General features: G+C 39.5%; 1 pseudogene; it reads right to left on the minus strand.

Moving 5' to 3' along the window:
* Positions 1-6,409: 6,409 nt before the first annotated feature.
* LOC123594467 lies at positions 6,410-10,700 on the minus strand (annotated as a pseudogene).
* Between the last annotated feature and the right edge of the window lie 861 nt (positions 10,701-11,561).

Below are 11,561 nucleotides of genomic sequence, written 5' to 3' on the forward strand. Positions count from 1 at the left end.
TTCAAGAAACTAAAAATGAAGAGTGTCTACATCTGCAAACTCATATAAAGCAGGGAGCAATACCGGGAAAATTTCCTCAACTCTCAATCTTTATTTCCAAATGTTAGACTCGAGACTCGTAATTACGCTCCTTGCCTCTTTCAAATCAGAACCATTGTGACTACCTCCACAGAGCTGGACTATAATTTATTCTCCATTAATCTAACATACATAATACCCTCAGAAACGGATTCAAATATATTCCTTTTTCGTCCAATACCCACTTAATAACAGTCCACTTCTCTTAAGATCTCTCCAAGCATAACAGCTCTATGAAACTGAGGAAATTCAACATATTTAATCAAATGTATGCAACCAAGATGAATCACTTTTTCACAAATTATTCTCAAATTCTGTAGGATGCTGCAAATGAAGCTTCAGTTCTTTTAAAAATTCATTTAGCTTCTTTTTCGACCTCCCATTATACTTAAAATAAAACATCTGTAGCGGTTTAGAAAGCTTAGACTATTAAAACAAAATAATCGACATTTTAGCGCTGATCTCAAGCTGTTCCAAGAACAATGAATCACCAAAGATGCCAATTTTACACTATGAAATAAAAACGTTTCATCCAATAAAAGTTTATGTTCCTGGTGGCAGCCAACTTATTATTTTATTTAGAAAGATTCATTTAACATCCAGCTGTTGTAGGCTATGTATATTTTGGAATATGCGAGGCACTTAGATATTGATTTACATGCATTAAGAACATCAAAGCAAGTTGATGATTTTCTTCTTTTAAATGATTGTTACATAATCAGGTTGAAGCCTTTTGCAAGCATTTTCATTGCTGGAGCATATAAAATTTAAATTTTACCAACTGACAAAAGAATTATCTCACAAAGACTCATTATATTTCTACATTCCAAATTAGATTGGAAAATAATGTATGCAATAAAAGAACTTTAACCTCACTAAATTTTATGACACGTCTTACCGGGTGTCTTGTATTATGTAATAGAACCTTCACTATCCAGTCTGCAACTGCCACTATCTGGGTTTAATCGGTCTGTGTTGTGGATTTCTACAAGAAGCACTTTTCATCCTGGGGGTGGCTGTATGCCAAAGGGAGGACTCCCCCAAGCAGAAATTCTCTGCCTGCTGAAATAATAACTGACCCGTCACGTAGTACGCATGCTTACACTCTCCCACACCGGGGATGTGAAAAAAATCTTCTTTACCAGGATGCTGACAGATTCGATCTACTTGGAGTGCCTGAGTGGCTCAGCTGGCGGAGCGACCAATTCTAGAGCGACCCACTCTTGATTGCCGCTCAGGGCAAGATCCCAGGGTCGTGGGATTGAGCCCTGCATTGGGCACCAGGCTCGGCACAGAGCCTGCTTAAGATTCTCTCTCTCCGGGTGCCTGGGTGGCTCTTTCGGTTATGCGTCCGATTCTTGATTTGGGCTCAGGTCATGATCTCACGGTTTGTGAGGTCGAGCCCTACATGGGGCTCTGCACTGACAGTGTGGGGATCACTTGGGATTCTCTGTCTCTGTTCCTCACCCACTTGTGCTCTCTCTCTCAAAATAAACTTAAAAAAAACACAAAGATTCTCTCTCCCTCTGCCCCTCTCCTCTGCTCGTGCTCTCATTCTCTCAATAAATAAGCAAGTAAATAAATTCAATCTTCTTTTTTGGGGCCCCACTTTCCCAACCTCAGGGAAGGGTCTCTGATATTTAACACATCACATAAATTGCTAAGGTGCATCACTGTCAAATTCTGTTGGGAACTCTAATCCCTTGGTGTTAAGAGTGGGTACAGGGTTCTTTTACCACAAATTCCAAGTCTACGCTAGGCTTATTAATTAGTATTCATTTCGTTCAACCTATCTATCAATCAGTTACTGTTAACTCTTAGGATGCTGTATGGTAGTGAGGTAGATGTCTTCACCACTGGAACCAACCTGTTTCACAAACCTAGTGAATCTCTTTCTACTCAAAGGCAGAAGAGGCTCTGTCTCTCTCTCTCTCTCCAAAATGAACATAAAAAAAAATAAAACTTAAAAAATTCAAAAAATTATTTTTTGAAATAATTCTGGATTTCCCATAAAGTTTTGAAGACATGTTTATTTCCATCTCTGATCCAGTTCCCTTTAATATTATCTTAATACATTTGTCAAAATTAAGAAACCAACGTTTGTTTCGTATTAAGCAAGCTCCAGACGTTATTCAGATTTCACCAATTTTCCCACTAACGTCCTTTTGCTGTTCCAGGACCCAATCCCGGATGCCACATTGTATTTAGCGCAATGTGGTTTTTGCCAAGAAACAAAAAGAAAATGAAGGTCTTCCACAAGCAGCAGAAGTCTAGATTCTTAATGCAAAAGCTTCTAGGGATAGGCAAGATGAGGGGACTCCCATTCTTTCCTCCATCGTCCACAGTGGCAGGATAAAAATCACTACTTCAGTAAAGTATCCTGCCACAAGAGTTAACAAATCCCTTTCTCATTTAACAATACGTTTCAACCATAAACATATCTTTATAATGAGATGTCAGGAAAGCGCTGTCAGAAAAGAGCTGTGATTTGCCACATCATATAAATACAGCTTTGACATTCAGGGCTAATTTTATTAGCTATAATCCTGGAGATCTTTCCACAATACTCTGTTGCTTCCCAGCCCTTCTCTGAGCCAACAGAGACTCACGGACTTGAGACAACTTAAACAAAAATAAAATTAGATAACAGAGTGAAACGATGAGGTAGGATATAAATAAATTAGCTGTTTTTTACATATGTATGAGTATATATTAGATAATACCTAACAGGGACAAAAATCGTACCAGTATTCTGAAATCAGTGCTGTCAACAGTCAACCAAATCCAATTATAACAGATTTAAAGAGACGTTCCAGACTCCATTTTGTATCAAATACTCTTTGAAATTCATCAACGATCAAGCGGTCTCTTGATCACTTTTTTCATTTGTACACCACTGACATTAGGATTCAAGGTGACATGTACAAGCAGTGTTTTCTTTGGCGGGGCGGGGAGGCCTGAAGTCTCTTTTCCTACTTTCTTGCTCTAAAAGGAATCCATGCTGTCCTTGTGGAATTATGTAATTAAGAGTTTAAATAGTTTATGCAAGTATACCACGGTGGTCATAGCAATAGGCTTCAGCTAAACATAGCAAGATAGTTTGTTGGAAGGTAAGAATTCAGTGTTAAACTTCGATATTAGGACTATGATTATTTTTATCTCAGAATGAGCCTGCTTCCAAGGTCCCGTGACACTAAAAAACTCAAAAGATTAAACCTGTTGCAGAATCCAAATCTTGTAATTTATGGAATATTTACGTTGGATACTCATGAAACTCACAGAATTTTTAATTTCTAAGAAAAGGTTCCACCTAAAATGGCTATGTGACATTCTGTTTCATGACTGGTAATCCGTCAAATTTTAAAAGTGCCTGGAATTACAAGTAGAAATTTCTTTCCCTCCCTTTTTAGAAGTCTATTAGAACATAGCAGTTTTCCTTTATAACTCGATTTCTACTGGAGGAAAAGAAGTATTCAAAAGAAGATGTCGGGAAAACATATTCTTTGCTTGTTTAATGATCCAAATTTCCCATGAATCTTTATGCATTTTGTCTATCTTTGCCAAGAGGGAACATGTCTAATGGTTTGTGGTCTACGCTTAGAACCAAAGAGCGGATCCCTAACTGAATAGAAAAAACATATCATGCCTCTCTTGGTTATTCCCCCTCTAGACCCGTCTTCATTGCAGAGCCTTTTGGGGTTGCTCAAGAAACATCTACTTTTGCGCTTGGGTCTCCCCCAGACTCCCCACCAGTTATATTCTTCTGTCTAGCCTAATCTCCCCAAATGACATGCTATTGACAAAGGAAATACTGGTGTGCTCATTCGTGTACAATTCAGTGTTTCTTCCTGTGTGGTGTTACGTGTGCTATTTCTCCGTCTACTGAATATTAGGAAAAGGTTTCAAATGTCATGTCTAGGGAAACAAAGACGTGACAAACCTCACGCAGCAAATCAAAGAATTCTCTATTACTTTTTCTCTTCCAGTCCTTGAGGAAATTTCAGTATATTTCTTAGCATAATTTTATGCACACTGGCACCTTACCAGAGTGCGGTTTGATTACCAGACAATAACGACTGACATCTGCTGTAATTTATCCCTCTTCTAAACTGGCTTCGCTACACATCTCCTCTGTCGCGTGGTCTTTCTGAAGTCCTTTTCCTGCTAAGACTACCTTCCAGCAAATTAAGTGTCACCCTACAAATCCATCGAGAACCAACCAGGTAGGGATGCACAGTGTCATTTCCCACATTCCACGTTCCTTCTTGCAAATAACAGTAACTGCTTGCTTACCTAAAGCTGACTGAACCAGCATCGTTTACAAAACAAATATAGATTGACCAAGAAATAAACTCCTATGTTAAACATTTAAAAAATCAAATTTTTCCAAATTTGATGGGGGCTAAGGGCTTCTTTGGACATGTTTTCGAGTGTCAGGGCCTTTACTGCAGAAGTCTCAACCATAATGCAAATATTACCGTTTTCAGTTTCTGCTTCTTTAAAGGGAACCTAGAAACTTGTGTAGAAGGCTGCATATAATACTTAGACGCTTTTGTAATTTCTCTCAATATTTTATACTTTTCTCCTCCCATATCTAATTTGACAACTCGTGTCTTAATGAGTCATCTTTGTACTCTTTTTAAGATATTCCTCGGGGCGCCTGGGTGGCTCAGTCGGTTAAGCGGCCGACTTCGGCTCAGGTCATGATCTCGCGGTCCGTGAGCTCGAGCCCCGCGTCGGGCTCTGTGCTGACAGCTCAGAGCCTGGAGCCTGTTTCAGATTCTGTGTCTCCCTCTCTCTGACCCTCCCCTGTTCATGCTCTGTCTCTCTCTGTCTCAAAAATAAATAAAAAAAAAACGTTAAAAAAATTAAAAAAAAATATTCCTCTCGTTTTTCCATAGAAACCTTTCAAATTCATGGGTCTTCCGCATACATCATATTTTACCTAAATTAGATAACTGTGATACTAAGTAGAAGCGGTATGATCAGGGTCGTGAACATACACAGCTACCTTTTGGAAGGCACACCACTCAGCTGTGGTGGAGACAAATGCGGGGTCACCTCAGGGCGCCCTGGGGGGTGCCAGCCTGCCCCAGGCACTCGTCCGCGTCTGCAGGAAGAGGTGTAGATTAATCTGATGAGGAAGTTTGCTGAGCTCAACAGCATTTTAGACACTACATGGGGCGGGGGGAGTGTGGCAAGGAGGCAGGAGGAAAGAAGAAACTTCTTCGGCAAATGAGAAAGGGATAGTTTTATATAAATATATGCATAAACATCACTTTATGTTTCTGAGAGTATCCGATCACCTGCAATCCCAAAATATCTCCTCTCAGACATGCTGTACTCTGAAGGAATTCTTTCCTGAGAAATGTCCCTGATGAGTTCATTTTCTAATTTGAACTTGAATTAATTACCTTAAGCAATTTCACAAATGCCCCCAAAATATCTTTTTAAAGATGTTATCGAAAGTATACTATGTAACTAGAGCTAAAACTGGAAAAGCGACAGCTTCACTTTCTCCCCTGTGTCTTTAATACGTATTCCAAGTTCCAGATATAGAAATAATGCAGCCAGTACCACCGGGTTCGACAAAAGAGATGTTGATTGAAATGACTCAAAAGTATCTTTTGGAGGTGAGAGTTATACTTTCATTTTGCCCACCTAACAGCATAATGCTTGGGAATTCTTCTCAGAATTAAGACTCCTGAAATTTTCCCATCCTTAAAATACACGTTTAAAGTTCCCCATTAGTCAACTTCTCACAGCGTGTGCTAAAAATACACCAATAGAAATTACATTCAATGAGATGCTCTCTCGCTAGGAGCCCCTATTTTTAGCAAGCAGGTGACGGTTCTGAAATTAAAGATTGCTTCTAATACATAAAACGTTCACACTTTAAAGTATTCGGTTCCTTTCAAACGTCGTCAAACTTTTCTAAGTGAGCAACCCCAGAGGCAGTCTTCTTCCAAGAAGAGCTATGAAAGGTCAACTTTCTTTTGAGGGCACATAATGCGAGATCACAAATATCAGGAACCGAAACTTGATTTTACCCGGGTGATACAGCGGTGCACTGCTCGTTCGGAAGGGTCGAGGCAGCAATGCCTACTTCTGGTTTTTGCTCGCTTCGCTGCATGCAGCCTGCCGTCACTCTCCCTGGTCTCCTCCCCATGGTTCAGGAGAGAATTTCCAAAAGGACATTTTTTTCCAAGGTCTATTTTGCCATCGCAATGCCAATTGGCGTTTTTTGAAGTGCAAAGCGTTGCGTTTGTAAACTAGGAAGATAAGGTCTAGCAACAGATTGAATGGGCTTTCATTCGCATTTACCTTTACTTCACTCTGAACCTAAGACGTTTGGCAGGTGCTGACCCCAGCCCATTGCCAAATAACTGATTTGTAAGCCTGTATACTGGACGATGCGTTCGTTCTAATTAAAAACAAAACAAAAACAAAACAAAACACCTTTGGGTAAAATGTTTAAGTTGAAAGCAACTTTTTTTGGCAAAATGCAGTTCATGTTCGATTGTCACTGTTATCACCATAGCGGCATAAGTCTTGCAATAGTAAGATGGCTTAAATTCCTGGTAATGTGCCAATAAGAACATTAAGATTTCTTTTCCATGGGCCAAAAACATCTAATGGTATCTGCAGGCTCATACGACAGAATAAGTACGTGTGTATATACACACTTATTTTTCCTTTGCGGTACATAGATTTCACATTCAAATCATATTCAAGAGCACAGATAGATTTCCTGAGATCTTTTTTCAAAAGCGAACAGCTTAAAAGCCAAGGTTCCTTGAGATAAATGCATATACTATTATAAAAACGGAGCTGACTGGAAAATTATATTTTTATAATATAATCCACTACTGTATCTTTGGTTACCTTGCATTTCAAAAAATGTGTATTTAACCGTAGGACGTACAGTCACGATGAAGAAACAAAGAACGGTACCTGCTTATCAAAAATGTTAACCATTTACTTGATATTAATATTTGACCTACCGTTCTTTTAAGTTTGTCTTCAGAGAGAGGGAGTGTGAATGGGGGAGGGACACAGAGAGAGAATCCCAAGCAGGCTCCACACTGTCAGCACAGAGCCTGACGCGGGCCTCACGCTCCCAAACCGTGAGATCATGACCTGGGCCGAAATCAAGGGTCAGACGCGTAACCGACTGAGCCACCCAGGCGCCCCTTGATCTATATTTCTTTGAGTAAACGCTTAGGAACGACTTGGAATAAAAGAGGAGAGAAAAAATCTCGAGGCATTTTCTAGTTTTAAGGACATCCAATTGATAAATACATAATATTAATTTTCTTACCAGGGAACATAAGCACAGAAAGCACATACGTATATACAAGACAATTATAAAGAGGATACATATAAGTGCCACCTGAGTCAAAAAAAAAAAAAAAAAAAAGAAAGTACTGACAGGATCCAATCAACATACATATATATCCCTCAAATAAATTTAAATATATACATATATATTGCTTGTATTAGTTTATTTCTTAACGACATGAATGGAATTATTAAAAATACACAATAACTGTTTTTTTCATTCAACACAACGCTTAAGATTGTGGATGCAAGATTTACCATACTATTCGAAATAGGTACAGGCCATTTATTTTCATAGCTGTATACTATTCCATTATAGAAATATACCCAGCCCTGGTTGTTTTGTATTCTGCAGCTTAAGTATTAAATATACTACTGATATGAACATTTTTGCAGATGTAGCCTGATGTATATATTTACTAGAATTACCCCAGGCCTATAGCAAGGAGTGCAATTTATGGTCATAGTGCAGGTATACCTTCCCTTTTCCCAAGTTGTAGCAATTTCTCATCCTACCATAAGTGTATGAGATTTCTCTTTGCTCCATAGCCAGGATAACTTCAATATAAATGCTTTAATTTCCACACTATCAGCACAGTGCCTGACGCAGGGCTCGATCCCATGGAACCATGAAATCATGATCTGAGCCAAAATCAAGAGTCAGACACTTAAACTGAGCCACCCAGACAACCCACTGAATTGTATTTTTTAAAAAATATATTCTGGGGGCGCCTGGGTGGCTCAGTCGGTTGAGTGTCCGACTTCAGCTCAGGTCACGATCTCACGGTTTGTGGGTTTGAGGCCCACGTCGGGCTCTGCGCTGACAGCTTGGAGCCTCGAGCCTGCTTCCTATTCTGTGTCCCGCCCCCCCCCCGCCCCTCCCCTGCTCACATTCTGTCTCTCAAAAATAAATATTTTAAAAATATTTAAAATAAATAAAATATATGCTGATTAAGAGTCTGTTGATTATGTATGTTCAACAAGTACTTCATTCCATTGTCTTTTTTCATTTTCATTTATATGTTTTGCTAAAGAGAAGTTCTTTAATGTGGACATTTTCACCAGCTTCCCTCTAGAAGTCTATTTTTTCTCTCATTTTTTGTTCATTTTGTTTTCCACACAAGTGAAATCTTACAGTATTTCTTTGTCTGACTTATTTCCCTTAGATTTGTACCCTCTAGGTCTATCCATATTGTTCTCAATGGCAAGATTTCATTCTTTTTTATAGCTGAGTAATATTCCATTGTGTGTGTACATACACACATGTATATATACATACATACACATACACACACACACACACACACACACACACACACCACTTCCTTTTCCATTCATCTACTGATGGATACTGGGTTGCTTCTCTGTCTTGGCTATTGTAAATAATGCAAGGGTGCACGAACCTTTTCGAATTTGTGTTTTTGCTCTCTTTAGGTAAATAAACAGTAGTGGAATTACTGGATCATAGGGTAATTCTATTTTTAATTTTTTGAGGAACCTCCATACTGTTGTCCAAAGTGCCTCCCCCAACTTACATTCCTACCAACAGTGCATGAGAGTTCCTTTTTCTCCACATCTTCAACTAAGTTATTTTTTAAATTATTTACTTATTTTGAGAGAGGGGGCAGGGGAGGGGCAGGGAGAGAAGAAGAGAGAGAATCCCAAGCAGGGTCCACACTGCCAGTGCAGAGCCTGGCGTGGGGCCTGAGCTCAAGAACTGTGAAATCATGACTGGAGCCAAAATCGAGAGTCAAACCCTTAACCTACTGAGCCACCCAGGCACCCTGTTGTTCGGGTTTTTAAGTTTAGCCATTCTCACAGGTGATATCTCAGTGGTTTCAATTTGTATTTCTGTGATGACTAGTGATGTTGAACATCATTTCATGGGTCTGTGGGCCACCTGTTAGGTCTTTGTAAAAAAAAAATGTCTATAGAGTACCTCCCCCTGTTTCTAGTTGCATTATTCGGGGTTTTTGGTGTCGTGTTGGACAAATTCTTTATGTTTTGGATATGAACCCTTTATCAGATGTATCATTTGCAAATCTCTTCTCCCATTCAGTAGGCTGCTTTTTGGTTTTGTTGATGGTTTCTTTTGATGTATCATATATGTATTTATGAATCATATACATAAAATGCGAGGGGAGAGTAAAACTTAGTGCTTTTAGAATGGGTTCAAACTTAAGTGGCCATCAACTTAATATAGACCACCACATGCATAAATTATTATTAGGGAACCTAATGGTGACCACAAATCAAAAACTTTTGATAGATACACAAAAAACAAAGAAAAACATCCAAGCATATCACTAAAGAAAGCCATTAAACTACAAGGGAAGAGCACAGGATAAAAAAAAAAAAAAAACAACTACAAAAACAACTGTAGAACAGGTAACAAAATGGCAGTAAGTACATACCTACCTATCAACAATGACTTTGAACATAAATAAAATAAATTCTCCAATCAGAAGACATAGGGTCAACGGAACAGATAAAAAACAAGACTCATCTATATGCTGCCTACAAGAGACACTTCAGACTAAAGACATTCAGATTGAAAGTGAAGGCATATAAAAACACTTACCATGCAAATGCAAGTGAAAAGAAAGCTGAGGTAGCAACATTTATATCAAATAAAACACACTTTAAGACAAAGACTGTAATAGGAAACAAAAAAGGACGCTACATGAGGATAAAGGAAGTAATCCGAGAGGATGTAACAACTGTAAATATTTACACACCCAACATGAAAACACTTAAATATATAAACTATTAACATACATAAAGGAAGAAATTGACAGTAACCCAATAAAAATAGGGGGTATTTTCTTTGAGGTGATTGACATCTTTATTGTTTTGGATTTGGGGGTGTGGGGGCAGGTGATCAGGAGCTCTTAGTGGGGCCACCTGCTTCCTCTTCACCATGATAGGCTTCTGGCCGTACAGGGTGGCACTGGCTTTCTGAATGGCGGATCTGGGCAGTAGTCCTTCTTGGGGATCATGTGCCTGATGCTGCTGAGGGTGGCCCAGGCTTTCTCATTAACGGTGGTCCACATGGAGGAGGTGGTAAGTTTTCGCTGGCCAGATCGTGGCTCCATGACCACCACTACACCTTCGCTGTTGGCCACCGGCTCCATGCCCACAGTCTTGTGGTATGGCCCATTGTAGCAGAAGGACATGTGGGCCTTCAGGTTATTGGGTTCAGTGCTGTATGTCTGCTGAATCCTCTGGATCAGGAGGGCGGGGCAGTTTTGCATGACCATCCACTGCAGTTGGGCAGACATAGCCATTCCTCTCACTATGGCGTTGGGAGACGGAAAGAGCAGTAATAGTAGGGGACATTTGCACCCCACTTAGAGCAATGGATACAACATCCACACAGAGAACACAGAAAAGGTGGTTTTGACTAATACATTTGACGAGATAAATCGAACAGACATTCAGAACATTCCATCCAAAAACAGAGGAGTGTGCATTTTTCTCAATTGCATTTTTCTTTATTCTAAAGTCCTATTTCAAAAACTATTTAATGGCTATGAATATCATGGTTTTCATCTAAAAGATGCATAGTCCTGGGCGCCTGGGTGGCGCAGTCGGTTAAGCGTCCGACTTCAGCCAGGTCACTATCTCAGGGTCCGTGAGTTTGAGCCCCGCGTCGGGCTCTGGGCTGATGGCTCGGAGCCTGGAGCCTGTTTCCGATTCTGTGTCTCCCTCTCTCTCTGCACCTCCCCCATTCATGCTCTCTCTCTGTCCCAAAAATAAATAAACGTTGAAAAAAAAATTTAAAAGATGCATAGTCCTGCCTTTGCATTTAGGTCTACAAGTTAAGTGGACTGGATATTTGCATGTTGAGTGAGGTAGGGTTATACTTTTCTCATTTTTGAAACGGATATCTAACCATCCAAGCTCAACTCATGGAAATGAACATCTTTTCACATGATTCTGCAGTTAAAATCCAAACGTGCATATGTGCAAGGGTATTTTGTGGGGCTCTATTCTATTTCATTGTTTTTTTTTTTTTTTCTGTGAACAGGCCACACTGTCTGAATTATCAAAGGTTTTAAATGAGCCTGATGTCTAGAAGACAAAATCTACCTGCCTTGTTTTAAGAGCGTGCTGTTAGTGGATCTCTGAATTTCAATATA

The sequence above is a fragment of the Leopardus geoffroyi genome, chromosome X (genome assembly GCF_018350155.1).
Source record: "Leopardus geoffroyi isolate Oge1 chromosome X, O.geoffroyi_Oge1_pat1.0, whole genome shotgun sequence".
Classification (NCBI taxonomy): Eukaryota; Metazoa; Chordata; class Mammalia; order Carnivora; family Felidae; genus Leopardus; species Leopardus geoffroyi.